The sequence below is a fragment of the Dipteris shenzhenensis genome, chromosome 2, assembly GCF_047967505.1.
Source record: "Dipteris shenzhenensis isolate YYH24624 ecotype China chromosome 2, Dip_SZ_1.0, whole genome shotgun sequence".
Classification (NCBI taxonomy): Eukaryota; Viridiplantae; Streptophyta; class Polypodiopsida; order Gleicheniales; family Dipteridaceae; genus Dipteris; species Dipteris shenzhenensis.
In genome coordinates, this window is record NC_141597.1 from 30766868 (window position 1) to 30781501 (window position 14634).

The 14634-nt window shown below is 46.0% G+C and overlaps 1 protein-coding gene and 1 pseudogene across 1 annotated transcript in view; both read right to left on the reverse strand.

The window, feature by feature from the left end:
- Nucleotides 1–517: 517 nt before the first annotated feature.
- Nucleotides 518–14634, reverse strand: part of EMB2746 (RNA-metabolising metallo-beta-lactamase family protein) — a 72349-nt gene continuing 58232 nt past the window's right edge. Inside the window, exon 23 of the mRNA XM_087387581.1 lies at nucleotides 518–1082. The gene's annotated coding sequence lies outside the window, so the exon portion shown is untranslated. The remainder of the gene's footprint in view (nucleotides 1083–14634) is intronic.
- Nucleotides 11107–12632, reverse strand: LOC147904610 (uncharacterized; annotated as a pseudogene).

Below are 14634 nucleotides of genomic sequence, written 5' to 3' on the forward strand. Positions count from 1 at the left end.
ACTCCATGGTAAACCTTGAAGAATTCAACATTATAAGCCTAGAAATGTCTCTAAAAGGACTCTCTAAAAAAGAGAGAAAATTTAATATTGTACAGCACTTTCTTTAAACCTGTTCAACATTCACCTTGAAGCTCAATCAATACTAACTGACAACTGCAAAAGGCCAAATTGATCTCTGAGACAAAATCCAGAAACATGATGAGATCCAGGCCCCTGGAGCAAGGGAAATGGGTGAGAACTAGTGCACCCCTAAAAGGACTACCTCAAATAGAGAAACTTCACGCTGAATCTAGAACAATGCAACATCGTATGGCAGTTTCTTAAAATCTGGTCAACTTCGACCTTGAAGCTCAATCAATACAAATGCTTTTTTCCTAGCAGTTGTACACAGAGTAAAAACAAGACAACCAGTTATGAATACCATAATTAATCATTAATTTGAAATGACTGAAGGGTGAAGGCTGATGTATCAAAACATGCGAACTTGATAGCACTTCATAAATTTAAGTGGCACTTGGAAATTTATTTCACCAGTAGTTCTAGTACAAAGAACATACAATTATTACTTTCACGAATTGTCCTAATCAGACTCAACTGTTTGATCCAGTAGCTTGCAGCATTTCTACACATAGTTGCCAGGTGTATCCCTGGTCTTGACAATAACATTGAAAATGATAGCCCTTTCCCCTAATGCAATGTGCATTAGCATAGATACCAGCATTCTCTGCAGTGCATCATCCAGCCAAACAGGACAATCTTGCTGTGTCCACACGTATATGCCTCTTTCAGTATAATATTTTTAGAATGGGAGGCGGCTTCATCTTGCCAAGATACGCAAGTTCCATTAAAAACATGATCTGCCATGCTTAATCCTTCATGATGCACAAATAGGCGTGTCTTTATCAGTACATGTGCACCAAAGCAACATGCTATGGTTCTTCGTCTGGAGAATGCTTAGATTCCATTTGCCCAAGAAAAATCACCCTAGCTAGCACTTTGGCCTTCAAGTCTTGACACATCACTCAGTCTTCAAGAGTTCAGCTTTAGCATCTTCTTAATATTGCAAATAAATCAATCTGTACCTGATACAAGTCAGGAACTTTGCAATGTCAAATTCAAATATACTGTATACTATCAGTAGAAAGCAAGAGAATCTTCCTCAGTTTCTCATGGTTTATTATTAGCTTAAGGGATGGGAATGGAAATTTGCACTTCAATTTCCACACCTAGTTTAAGTACAATGTACTGCCAAACAAACTCTCTTTAGGTTTTATTCAGAACATTCTTAAAATATCTATTGCTTGCCAAACACCAGAAACTTTGTACAATCGCAAGCACTTTGTATAGGCGCAGGTACAAAAGGTGATGCAACGGGTAGAACAGCTAGGGACGCAACTGGGCCGAAAGACTCAGGATCTGTACGCGATCTGTACGGAAGTCCGTATAGTCGTACGGATTGTACGGATGGAGCGCAGCTGAGGCTATTGAAAGCTGTGGGCGACACAGATCCAGGGGCAGGAGCACAGGTCTAGTAGCGCTCTAATACCACTATACGGACGATGTGCAAGAGGAGCAAGTACAGGAGTCGATGGAGATAAGCCGTCACGTTAACTAGACTAGATGAAAAGAAAGGTACATAGTACTTGAAGGTAGACCCTAGAACTAAGTGTCCTAGGTGTCACATAGGACTAAATGTCCTATGTGGCATAAAAGGCACTAAAACACTAGAGTGCCTATAACTATGCCTACAAGGCACATACCAGGGCCCATAGGGCATCACTAGAACCGGGAGAAGATGGCCTACAGGAACAAAAGTGCTCAAAAGACCGGCAATCCCCTTCCAGTCTCCAATCCATAGACGATGCTGAACGGACTCCTCAGCAGAAAGGCAAGAAGCGCAACTAGAAGCTGCCCCAAACTTGGACCTCCACTAACTCACTGTAGCTCCTTTGTGAATAGAAAGCCAAAAGAAAAGAGTGATTTTTCTATTCTTGAAGGATTTCCAAAGTATCATCAAAAGGACTTCTGAAAGTCAATAGAATTGGAAAATTTTCGTAATGAGGAGCCCTGGTGGGCTTCCAAACCCTAAGGCTGAGCTGAAATCTCCTGGCTCTTCGTTTAGTTCCGTCAATCAATCCACTCTGTATCCCCAGGATCCCACTGCAAATACTTTATGGTACATCTCCACAGGGTCAAATCCTAACCATGTGAAAGCTCTTCGTTTAGTTCCGTCAATCAATCCACTCCTAATCCCCAGGATCCCACTACAAATACTTTATGGTACACCTCCATAGGGTCAAATCCTCCATGAACCCAAGGGAATGTGATTCGGGTTAGGGTCTAGATACCATCCTGAAGTCAAGAAGCACTACTCCACATGACCCAAAACCTTGACCTATGGCATCCCCGTCTGAACCTCATTGCAATCCCATGACCTGAAGAGGAATACCTAACCTCATAAAAACCCCAATCCAAGAAGAACGATGGTGAACCATGTCATCTGTAACAACCCAATGCAAGGGTATGGCTACATCAATCTGCTGAATTCTCCTTCACTATCTCTAAGGTGACTTACAAAATAAAATTTGTGATCATTCGAAATATTTTTGAAATCCTTCCAAGAACCCACAGAGGAAGTAGGACCTTCTTCCATTTAGAACACTACCTAGAAGTATACTGTCATTTCACATGACAGTTTGCCTATTAATCTCTTCCAACCAAGAGGGGGGAACTCTTTAAAGATTCCTCTTGAAGCTGCCTCAAGCTTTCAAAATGGCAGCCATTAAAGGGGAGGAAAGGACACTAAGATGAGCTGAAGTAAAATCCACCCGATACTATCCATCCAATCTCCACTCATGGACGCAAGCACGGCTATATGCAATGAATGAAAATATCTTAGGAAAGGACCCTAAGATGAGCTGAAGTAAAATCCACCCAGTACTATCCATCCAATCTCCACTTGTGGAAGCAAGCACGACTATATGCAATGAATGAAAATATCTTTGCAAGGTTCCTATCTTGGCAAAACCCCCTTGATTTCTCATTGCAAAGCAAGGCCCTGCAATACGGAGGCCTCCTCCTCGCGTGGGGAGAATCAAGGTCTCCCAAGCCACCTTGGCTCTCGTGTCTGACGAACCATCTAGGCCAATTCAAAAAACTTTCTTATAGGCCTTTTGAGTTGAGTGATGCATTTCCTAGAGTAGCACCAACAAGAGCAAATCGAGCATGCGGTGGCCAGCAATACCTCGTCAAAAACCACCACCCTGGAAGCGAGGTCAAGTTCAACTGAACTCCAAAAGAGGAGTTTTCTACTGAAACTCCCCAACAAAGTAGCAAGCCACTGCGAAGGAGAGAGACCCACACCGATCTAGCAGCCTAAGTATCTCACACAGACACGCCTACGAATCCAACTAAAACAAAAAACAGCGCCCCAATCTAGAGTTTCCTCATCCCTAATCCAGAACCCATTGAATTTACTCCAGTTGATAGGTGCATCTGCTGCTGAATCAAATACATCCAAGGCTACCCTCAAAGAATATTGAGTCTTGTGGAGTGACTTTTTTTAATTTTAAAAGCAGCAATCTCAAAGGTTAGCTTATTGTCCAAGATCTCCTCATCTTGTCCCATGGAAAGTGTCAACCCAATAATGTCAGCCTGAGGTGCTCATTGCTTCAGCCAAAAACAAATGCAAGAAAGGGACAAGAGGGCATCCCTGCCAAACTAATCTAGAAATCTGAAATCTCTCTCCCTTGTCCCCTCTAATACACACCTGGCTGTGGGCTCCTCTAAACCAAAAAAGTAAAAAAAATGGCTAACCTCTAGCCACTCTACATAGGCCATTCCAAAATCAAAAGATATTATAAGTTGGACTTCGTTCGCCGAAATGACGAGGAACTACTGAATATTTTGTTTAGTAACAACTCTAAATGACTTTCGGCGGAGAGTTCTAAAGGGGCGGTCCCCTTCACCACTCACTGACACTCAAATCTGGCATAACTATGCACGCACACTTTATGATATCCCAAATCAACCAGCTCCTAACCTCTCTCACACACCCTGCCCCACATCTTGCGCACTCTTCACTAGATGGGTGTGAAGGATGCCGTGATCAAACTTCATAATGGCCGAGCGAAAGATCATGAGGGCCTATGCATTAAATTCACTGAATATGGGATTAATCTCCCAGCCCCGATCTTAGCGAAGCTCTTTAATGAAGCTGTGCATTTCATTTTCAGATGCCTAGTATACTATGCGATCCGAGGACGCTTCTATTGCCTCTTCAAAGATAGTGCTCAGATATTGTCCCGCTTTCTCTCCTTTCCAAACCAGAGATGCTTAGCTACCTTTATTCATGAGGCAATTAGACACCGCGAGCATCTACTTTGATCACGGAGATGGGAGCAAACCTCCTTGTTGATAGACTCTTCTCAAGGCTCGATCACTACGTTCTTCCAACCACACCATGCGGGCTCCCATTCCATGAGGCTCCGCCATGATTGTGACATAGAGCCAACGACACAACAGCTCAGACAGAGGGTTGATGCATAGATAAAGCTTGGGAAATTTCTTCCCTGTTCAAAGTTGGGGCTCCACCGACAGGGGTCACTGTAGCCCTTATCAGACGCAGAGCTACGACCATGAGACGACATAGAACCACGTCCGCGGGCAGCCGCCAGCACTCTATTTATGACTTTATGCCCTCACTACCTCATCTCCCTCAATGCTCCGATGATGAGGATGTTAGCGTTGGGTAGGCGATCATCATTCTGACATGATTGTATAGCACTCAGCACTTATCATTCTGACATGACTAGCCAAGGGTGGGGCAGACACATGGTATGCAAGTATATCTACCTGGCTTGCCTAGCACGGTATCCAAATGGATACTTCCTTTCAAAAAAGCACAGACGTGCCTCTTGAGTCTATTCCACGAGATGAGATCAACCGTATCATACGATTAGATCTCCTCCAACTCCATACATCCTAGACTTAAGAGGAAACCAGGAGCTTCCCATGCTCGTGCGGCCCCGACTACCATGTATGCAGCGCGCTTCTGGGGATGCGACCTCCCCAGGACAAATTCGAGGATTTTTGAGCGGCTACGAGCGATTATGAGATCCAAGATGATTTGATGTAAGCCCTCAGTCCCGCATGAGATAGTACAGGCAGAGTTCGCCATGACACCTCTCCAGATCGATGCCATCTTCTAGACCGTGACATTCATACACAGGAGAATTCCGACACTTGCTGGCCCTGGAGTCATCCAAACGATATCTACCTGGCTTGCCAAACACGGTATCCAGATGAATACTTCCTCCCTTTTAGAAAAGCACGGACGTGCCTCCTGAGTCTAATCCACAAGATGAGATCAACCGTATCATATGGTTCGATCTCCTCCAGCTCCATACATCCTGGACTTAAGAGGAAACCAGGGCCCCGACTGCCGTATGTAGCGCACTTCAAGGGATGCGACCTCCCGAGGACAAATTCAAGGAAATTTGAACGGCTACAGATGATTATGGGATCCAAGATGATTTGATGTGAGCCATCAGTCCCGCATGAGATAGTACAGGCAAAGTTTGCCATGACACCTTTCTAGATCGATGCCATCTTCCAGACCGTGACATTCATACACAGAGTTTGGGACTTACCTCACTAGACAATTCCAAGACTGGCCCTAGAGTCATCCAAACGACTAGCAAAGGGCGGGGCAAACACATGGTATGCAAGTATATCTACCTGGCTTGCCAAGCACGGTATCCAGATGGATACTTCTTCCCTTTCAGAAAAAAGCACGAACGTGCCTCCTGAGTCTATTGCACGAGATGAGATCAACCGTATCATACGGTTAGCAGCTCCATACATCCTGGACTTAAGAGAAAACCATGAGCTTCCCACCAAGATCCAATTCTACTACGACCGCTTTCTGAGAATATCGGAGGGGGGATTCATCATCAGGCCCCAATATCTTGACGACAAAGGAGTCTCACATGCACTGCGGATCGCCATCGAACAAATGCGAGTTTCATCCCATCAGATGAGGATCGAGGCGCAGAGAGCTGCAAGTATACCTGGAGAGCACAGGATTTTCATGCTATGGATGCTAGGGGTGGTTGAGACAGAGGATCCTTTTCTTTGTGCTTGCCCAGCATACTATGAGATCCGAGGACGCTACCACTGTCTCTACCTGGAGGGGAGTGGCTTCCGTCCACTCACGACTGATCCATTTTCCATGACCAGATCTACATTGGGCTCTATCTGATGGAGATGTGCCGGCACAAGGAGACACTCCTACAACAAATCAGAAACAGCATGGGGCAGCTAGAATGCATGGCATAGAGGCTGACTGGACACAACGACCTATCACAAAATTCTATACATTGGAGTTTGCTCCAAGACACAACCGAGTAGAGGAGGAGCAGCTAGCTGATATGAGGGCATTCTGGATCAGCAGCAGAGATAGCCGACACGATACTACTGAGAGAGGGACATAGAGACCACGCATGAGACACAGAGTGCCAAGAGTACATCTTATTGAGGTTCGACCCATCACAGCTTTTCTCAGGGGGGATTGAAACAGAGGAGGGTTCACTCTGGACATAGCCCAGAGACTTCAGAGATCGACGAGATAGCGCCCCCTGCCACAGCGCGAGACAGCTCGATAGACACAGATACGAGATATTCTCACAGCCCACTAGAGAGCCATAACTGTGCCGGGTTTGGGTTTCTGAGTTTCTGAGTCCCGCCTCCAAGCTCTGAGATTGACTTCATTCAGCTTGTTCTTGATTGATTGAGTATTGAGTATGTTTTTGCTAGAATAGATTTGTACTTAGTACTCAGCAAGGGCCGTAGCACGCCCTCTACTCCAGCCCACTAAGGCTTGTATGAGTCTACTTTTTGTGTGCACGTTGTCCCATAGGCCCGCGAGGCCTCTAGCAAACATTAATCTCTCTCTCTCTCTCTCTCTCTCTCTCTCTCTCTCTCTCTCTCCCATAGGCCCGCGAGGCCTCTAGCAGACATTAATCTCTCTCTCTCTCTCTCTCTCCCCCTCCCTCCCAGAAGTATAGCCTCATTTGGACGAAGGCGGCAAAGATAGAAGACCCGAATGTCAAGGCTTGCATACCAACACTCAAGGAAGTATGTAAGATGCAAGATACTGAAATTGAATGCCTACACAAGAAGCTGAGAGAGAATATAGACGACGAGCTCTCAAACCTTCGTGCTCAAATGCAAGACGAAATGAAGAAATGGCTAGGGGAGAAGCAAACCAAATGGACATGTGAAAAAAGTAAAATGCTGCTGGACATGACCCGTGTTCTAGATCAGAAAACCAGTCATTTGGCCTCTCAGATTGAGACATTGCAAGCCCATGTTGCTGCCCTTAAAGATGAAAATGAGAAGTTGAAGGCAAGTGCACATTGGGAGGGGAGCTTCAGCCACCTTTAAACAAGGAGCTGAACGCCATTAAAGAGCAAATGAAACAGCTAAAAGATGCAAAGGGGACATCAAAGGAAGGATGCAAGATCATTGATCTGCTGAAATCAGAGAATGAACAGCTCAAAAAGGAAATGGCAACTTTGCAAACAACGATACAAGGGAAACATGCTGAGTTCATACAGCAAATCACGAAGGGGAAGGCAGATATGCTTGCATGGAAAGATGTACTAAAGAAGGACACAACAGCACCCAAAAAAAAGAATCTCATCTTTGAAACGCTTAAAGAAGAAAAACGGCAGGGCAGCAAGGCTCTGAATGTGCTGATTAGAGGCCTAACAGTAGGTGATAGCCCCATGTCAGATGCCAAAACCCTTTTTGACAAGATGGGAGTCAACCTTACTTGTGAATCAGCCTAGAGAGTTGGTAAAGCAGAGGCACCAACGAGGCCCTTGGTAGTAAAGCTACGAACAACCAAGATAGATCCACCCTCATGAGTACGCGGGCAACACTAAAGATAACCAGGATCTTTCTGGATGAAGATCTCACACTCCTACAGCAGGAGCATAGAAGGGAAGGGATGGTGTGGGTGATGGCTGCAAGACAAGGGCAGTTTATAGAGATGGCAAGGTGATCATTGATGACATCACAAAGTTCTCTAGACAGGGGGACACTCTCCTCCTTGGTGACATCAATGCACGTACTGCGAATAGACAGGTTGGCCTAATAGATTTCGATGAGGGGATCGTGAGGCAGGCCGCAGTCAGTAGATGCAGATACACCAATGACAGCATATGGGAGGCATCTACTCGAGTTGGGAGCTATCCATGACTTGATCATATATGGCGGTCTCTGGAGATGGCCATCATCTAGTGGGCTCATTTGTTTCCCACATGGCGAGGGGAGAAGTACTGCGGACTACCTGATCGGTCCACTAGCCTTTGCCCCACGGATACATGATGTTATTGTGCCTCCTCCTCCACTCGGGGCTGACCACTCATACCTTGCCTTTTGTATATCGGTCGCCATGCCAACCATGAGGAGGACCCCCCCGCCACCCACTCGCATTCAGATCCATTTTGACCGAGCTCTTGAGCCACCCGGATTTTGAGCGTCCAGTATTACTTGAAGGGAGTGGATCTCACACATGCATTAGATACCCTTGTCTTAGTGATACAGGATGTTGTCACCAAATCCTTCCCCCCGACACGATCTTCACGTGTCCTAGATGGGAAGATGGCCCAAAACCCCTGGTTCGACGATGAGTGCAGAGAGATGAGAGCCCACCTTACACGTAAGCGAGCACTAGGACACTTGACTTCACCAAAGGCACAGCGGATCTAACGCCGAGTGGCACGGAGTAAGAAGGGGTCTTTTCCTCATACATAGAATGGATGAGGTGATCAGATCCTTTCGCAGAGGATATCCTACTACGGTATGGGGGCTCTTGTCAAAGGGGAAGTCACCCATCCCCATCACAAATCCAACAGTATGGCGTCCATATGCATGCTCTCTATATGATGTCTCACGTCTGGCACCACCTAATATATCCTCTATGCCCAGACCAACTACGTGTCATTTGTTTACTGTGCTGAATGTTCGGGCTGCCCTTTTCCGGCTTCATAATTGGAGATCACCAGATCATGACGGACTACGCACTGTTTGCACATGGACAGGAGATTTTGACCCCGATCCTAGCACAACTATTCAACCATGCCGTATGCCATGCCTTCTCGCCTACCTAGAGCACCACCACCATGATACACAAGGAAGGTGATCCCATGGACACTAGGAACTACCGCACTCTTATGATTGGCCACACTTCGGCTAAGATATATGGGTTGGTACTAGAGAGGGAGATCAACAACCACACAGAGGACTAGCAACGGGCTCTTGGGCAGGCAAGTTTTCGGAGACAGCACTACACCCTAGAACACATGTTCACGTTGAGGGTATTGAGGAGGGGAAGTCTGGGCATCAAAAAGTCCACCTGCAGAAGGACCAGCAGTAGAAACAACCACTGTAGCATTGGCTGGCCTTAGATCAGCCCCAGAAACAATATGGGGTAGTGTTCAACGGACCATGTTTCACGATGACCCATGTAGGTACGGCACAACTCACACGAGGATGGGGTGCTCTGGCCTAACTAGAGAGGCGATGCTTCCAGGACCCTGCGACAAAGGGTTAGCTTTTTGACAAGTTGGTGAGACTGATTGCCATGTATGCAACACCTTTCTGGGGGAGTGATATTTCAGCTGGCAGAGTGGAGGAGATTTGAGAGGCTACAAGTGATTATGGGATCTAGGATGATTCGTAGTAAGCCCTCAATCCCCCATCAGATTATACAGACATAGTTTGCCATGACCCCTCTCCAGGTTTATGTCATCTTTCAAACAGTGACGTTCCTCCACAGATTCTAGGCCTTACCCAGGTGGAGATTACCGAGGTTAGCATCGGAGTCCTCCACGCAATTAGCAGAGAGCGGAGTTGATACAACATGGTATGCACAGGTATCCACATGGTTTGTTAGTCACGGCATTCAGATGGACAGGCTTCCCCCCTTTCAGTACAGCTTGGATGCACAACCTGAGATGAGATCAACCATATCGTACGGTTGGATCTCCTCCAACTCCATACATCTAGGCTTGGGGGGGAGAGGAGTTCTCCACAAAGATCCAGTTCTACCATGACCACTTCCTGAGGGTCTCGGAGCACGGTCTTGTCATCAAACCTCAGTATTTCAAGGACAGGCGAGTCTCACATGCATTGAGGATCGCCATCGGTCAATTGCGAGCCTCGTCACATCAGTTGAGGATTGAGGTAAGGAGGGCTGCAGGCATACCCAAAGAGCAAAGGACTTACACACTATGCCAAATGGAGGAGATCGAGACAGAGTACTTTCTATGTGTCTGCCCACTCTATTATGAGATCAGAGGACGAGATCACTGCCTCTTCCAAGAGGGATATGGCTTTGGTCCACTTACACGGTTGAACATAGTTGCCAGGAGTTTCTGAAACAGGAGGTTTCAAACGGGTTTCATACATTTGAAACAGGTTTCGAAAAATGAATGAAACGGGTTTCATTCGGAATGTGAAAATATGTGCATTCATACCTAGGGTATGCATCATGCCATATACAAAAATGTGCAAATAAAGATTATAAGTGACTCCATAGTGCATACATGATACCAAAAACATACATATCAAGTATAAGCACCATACATATTGAATCCTGATCATATAAAAAGCTAGTCATCAATGATCATACATTATACATATTAGAGTACTCAATGATCATCTTCACACATACATACTGAATGATCATACATATTGATAATTGAATCTTGATCATACTGATCACACATACTGAATACTGATAATAATAAAAACTAGAGTCATCAATGAACCTCCCAAGACCTCCATGGTGATGGACCATGAAGGTAAAAAGGTCAAACTACAACTGGAATTCAAAGTACTGTCTATCAATAATAAGTCACAAGTGACAAAGTCACAAATCAAAAGTCAAGCCTCATCATCAATGTCAACATCTTCCTCCTCAACCAAATCCATGTCCTCATCAACCTCCTCCTCACTGCTACTGGAACTCCCAGAAGACTCATAAAAAGCATCCTCATGAGATGCAGGTGCAATTGAAGTACTGGCACCAGCTGCCTAGGAGGATCGGGTGTGGTGAGATGAAGCCGTGATCTCCTCATACAACATGGCGTAGATATCCCCCTCCTCAGGTGGAATCACCGGCATCTCCTTGCACTTTGTGATGTCGATTTTGTAGGGATTCACCTGCCGAGGCTCCCCCACTTTGTCCATGAACTCATAGAGAAGCCCAACGGTGCTCCCCTCCATATCCGTCAATCGGAGAACGCTGTACATGGGGTTCATTGTCTTCACTAGAGCTGCAGCCTCCTCCCACCACGCATCTCTCATGACCATGTGGCTGAAACCAATTGCTTTGGGCTCATTCCTATCCCCCCATTGCTGCCAATCACGGGAAACAATTGTACGCAACAAGCCATGCCGCACTTGAACAACCCTCTCCAACATTATGAACATATAAGCAAACCATGTCTTTGAGGGCTTTAAAAGGTCGAGGTCACTATTTTCCCTGAACATGCTCAAGACCTTGGGTCTTTTGGTTACAAAATTTACCAAGCTCAAAGCTTAAGAAAATATATGAGAAACCCAAGGCAACTTTGCCATGTCCTCAATGGCAAGATCCAAAATATGAGAAGCACATGGTGTCCAAACAATAGTGGGAAACTCATCCTCAAGCATCCTTCCCATGGACACACAATTGGAGCCATTATCTGTGATCACCTGCACCACATTTGCTACACCAATCTCAAGAATAGCTGTGTGCAAATGAGACCATATATATGCACCTGTCACCACTGTCCCTGAAGCTGATGCATCTATAGCACGAAGGAACATAGTTCCTTTACAAGAGGAAACTAGAATGTTGTAGACATTTCTTTTCCTCACATCTGACCAGCCATCACATAGCAAGGTGCAACCATACTTCTGCAATGTTCCCTTCAGAGGCTCTAGCTCTCTCATCAATGCTTCTTTCTCATGGCGAAGCTCTTTTGTACGCAATGTCTCATAGCTCGGACCCTCCCACTCACACCCAATACGCGAGATAGCTCGCATAGTAGACTTCCAACGGGCGGTTCGAGTAATATTGAAAGACAATGCACATTGCACAAACAACTTTGTTACCTCTCTAGTTGCCTCCTTCATAGCTGCCTTTTGCATGGCCGCCTTCATATCTCCTCGCTTAAACATGGGAAGGGCACTTCTTTTAGCTGTGGGCGTGGAGCCTGAAGACTGCGACATCTGCAAAATGTCATTCTCCTCCCTCATTGATGCTGGAATAGCTGAGATATTTAATTCAAGCTCATCCCATGCATTGACTCTATCAATTGGAATCCCTAGCATTTTAGCTTTCCATGCCTTCAAGCCATCATACACCTCCTTTGGCACACGAGAACAAGGGCCAATACCAAAGCCCTTTGTTCGAGAAAAGTGAGCCTTGCAATCTCTGAAATGTCCCATGATGCGGCTCAGCACAAAAGTTGCAGGTCCACTTGCATGTGCCACTCTTATCATAGTGTGCACCAAAGGAATTGAAGGTGACATTGCTCCACAACGCACTACCTTTTCGAGGCATCTTCTTGCTTGCAAAAAGCGATGTAGAACAGCAAAAGTAATTGCAGCTTTCCAGCCTACATCATGCATGCAAGATGAGCAGATGAATCAAGAGAGGAGCATTAGAACTTAGATTTCAGAAACATCAGAAAGTTCAAAGAGCAGATTTCAGCCTGCATGAAAGGATGCAGCGCCAAATTCAAGAAGAAGGGTAGACTGTAGAAAGGACGATTGAATGCACATTGGGGATGATTGGGGGCACAAACCTCGAGAATGAGCAAGAGGGAGCGTACGGGCTGCACGGACGGAGCTACGAGAGTACGGAGTGCACGGGTACGGCGAAATGCGTGAAATCGCGATTTTGCCCACTTTTGAACCCTACCCAAAAATTGGGGCTTTATGAAACGCATTTCATACGTGGGTTTCATACAAGTATGAAACGCGTTTCATATGCAACTATGCGGTTGAACCATTTTCCCGACCAGGCCTATGTTGGGCTCTATCTGATTGAGTTACGACGATAGAGAGATACACTGATGCAACAAACCAGAGAGCAATAGAGATTGAGGCCACATGTCACAGATATCTACAGAGCACAGACACTTGTTACAAATTTCTATGAATCTGAGTCAATTGCCGGCAAGGCTAAGGGAGAGGAGCTTGATGAGATGAGAATATCATGGACTAGCAGTGGGAGTCTCCAACATGATGCTACCAGACGAGAGACACGCGCTCCACATGCGACACGAAGAGGGCCACGCACGATCCAAGTCCAGTCCATCTCAACCCCCCTCAGAGGTCACCGCCAGAGACGCGAGGAGTCACCCTTGATGTAGACCTTCGGATACAGAGATTGAGAAGACCGCACCCTCCACCGCATCGAGAGACAGCTCAACAGACACAAATACGAGAGCTTCTCACATCTCATCAGAGCTGATACTATCCTGATATTTTGCTACGTCTACTACTTTAATCACTAGCTTAGCGCTTTAGCTCTAAGTTTTCAGCAAGGGAGTGAGCCCTTTGCTTCAGCCCTTAGTGGCATGTATCAATTACCTTTTGGCTTTGCATTTGTCTCAAAGGCCCGCGAGGCCTCTCGCAGATGTTAATACATCTCTCTCTCTCTCTCTCTCTCTCTCTCTCTCTCTCTCTCTCTCTCTCTCTCTCTCCATCTCCTTTCCCCTTCCGCCTACTTTCTCACGCTTCCCTTTTGCTATAGCGCATCATGGCACCACCCTCCACAAATCTCTGAGCTTCAAGGCTTGTTCCCCTTCCCCGTCCTTCTCCTTTCCCCTTCCGCCTCCTTCCTCACGCCTCCCTTCTGCTATTGCACATCCCTTTTTTTTACAGAGGTGCATCATCATGGCACCACCCTCCACAAATCTCTGAGCTTCGAGGCTAGTTTCATGCAGCTGCAAGGGCAACTTAGAGCATTAATTTGCTTGTTCTTCCATGCCTTCATTCCTTTAAGAACATCCTCCCTATTCTACAAGGCATTTTTTACTACGACCCCGTTCCATCTGGTTGTGTTGCCCCTCATGAGGGGATCTATGCCGCGATTGTATATCTACGTAATATGCATCTGAGGCATCCTTTCCCACCACCTGAGCTGCAGACTGCCTTAGGCTGCAGTTCCCTCCAGGTTCGCAAGCTTCTATGTAGCATATGCAGCACTGTGTTGGCCAAGCAGCTTAATGGCCTGTGTGGAGGGAGAATCTGTTTCTCAATCATATAGACTTCTTGGGGGGAAAGGGGGGGGGGATGCAACTGGATGCTGACATCATCATAGCACAAAATGCATCTCGACTATGAAGGGAGACTGTACGAATGCATGACAGACCGGATATGAAATAGAATTTTCATGCAAAAAAACCATACTTTCAAAGGGGTTGTTGGGGATGATAAATAAGGACCATTATATGAGGTACTACCATCCATAATACATGGTGGAGGATGGAACTAGTTCTAACATATCAAACGTCCTCTCTCCCTTGAGTCTCCCCCTTCATAAAAAATTCAGATATGTATGGTGAT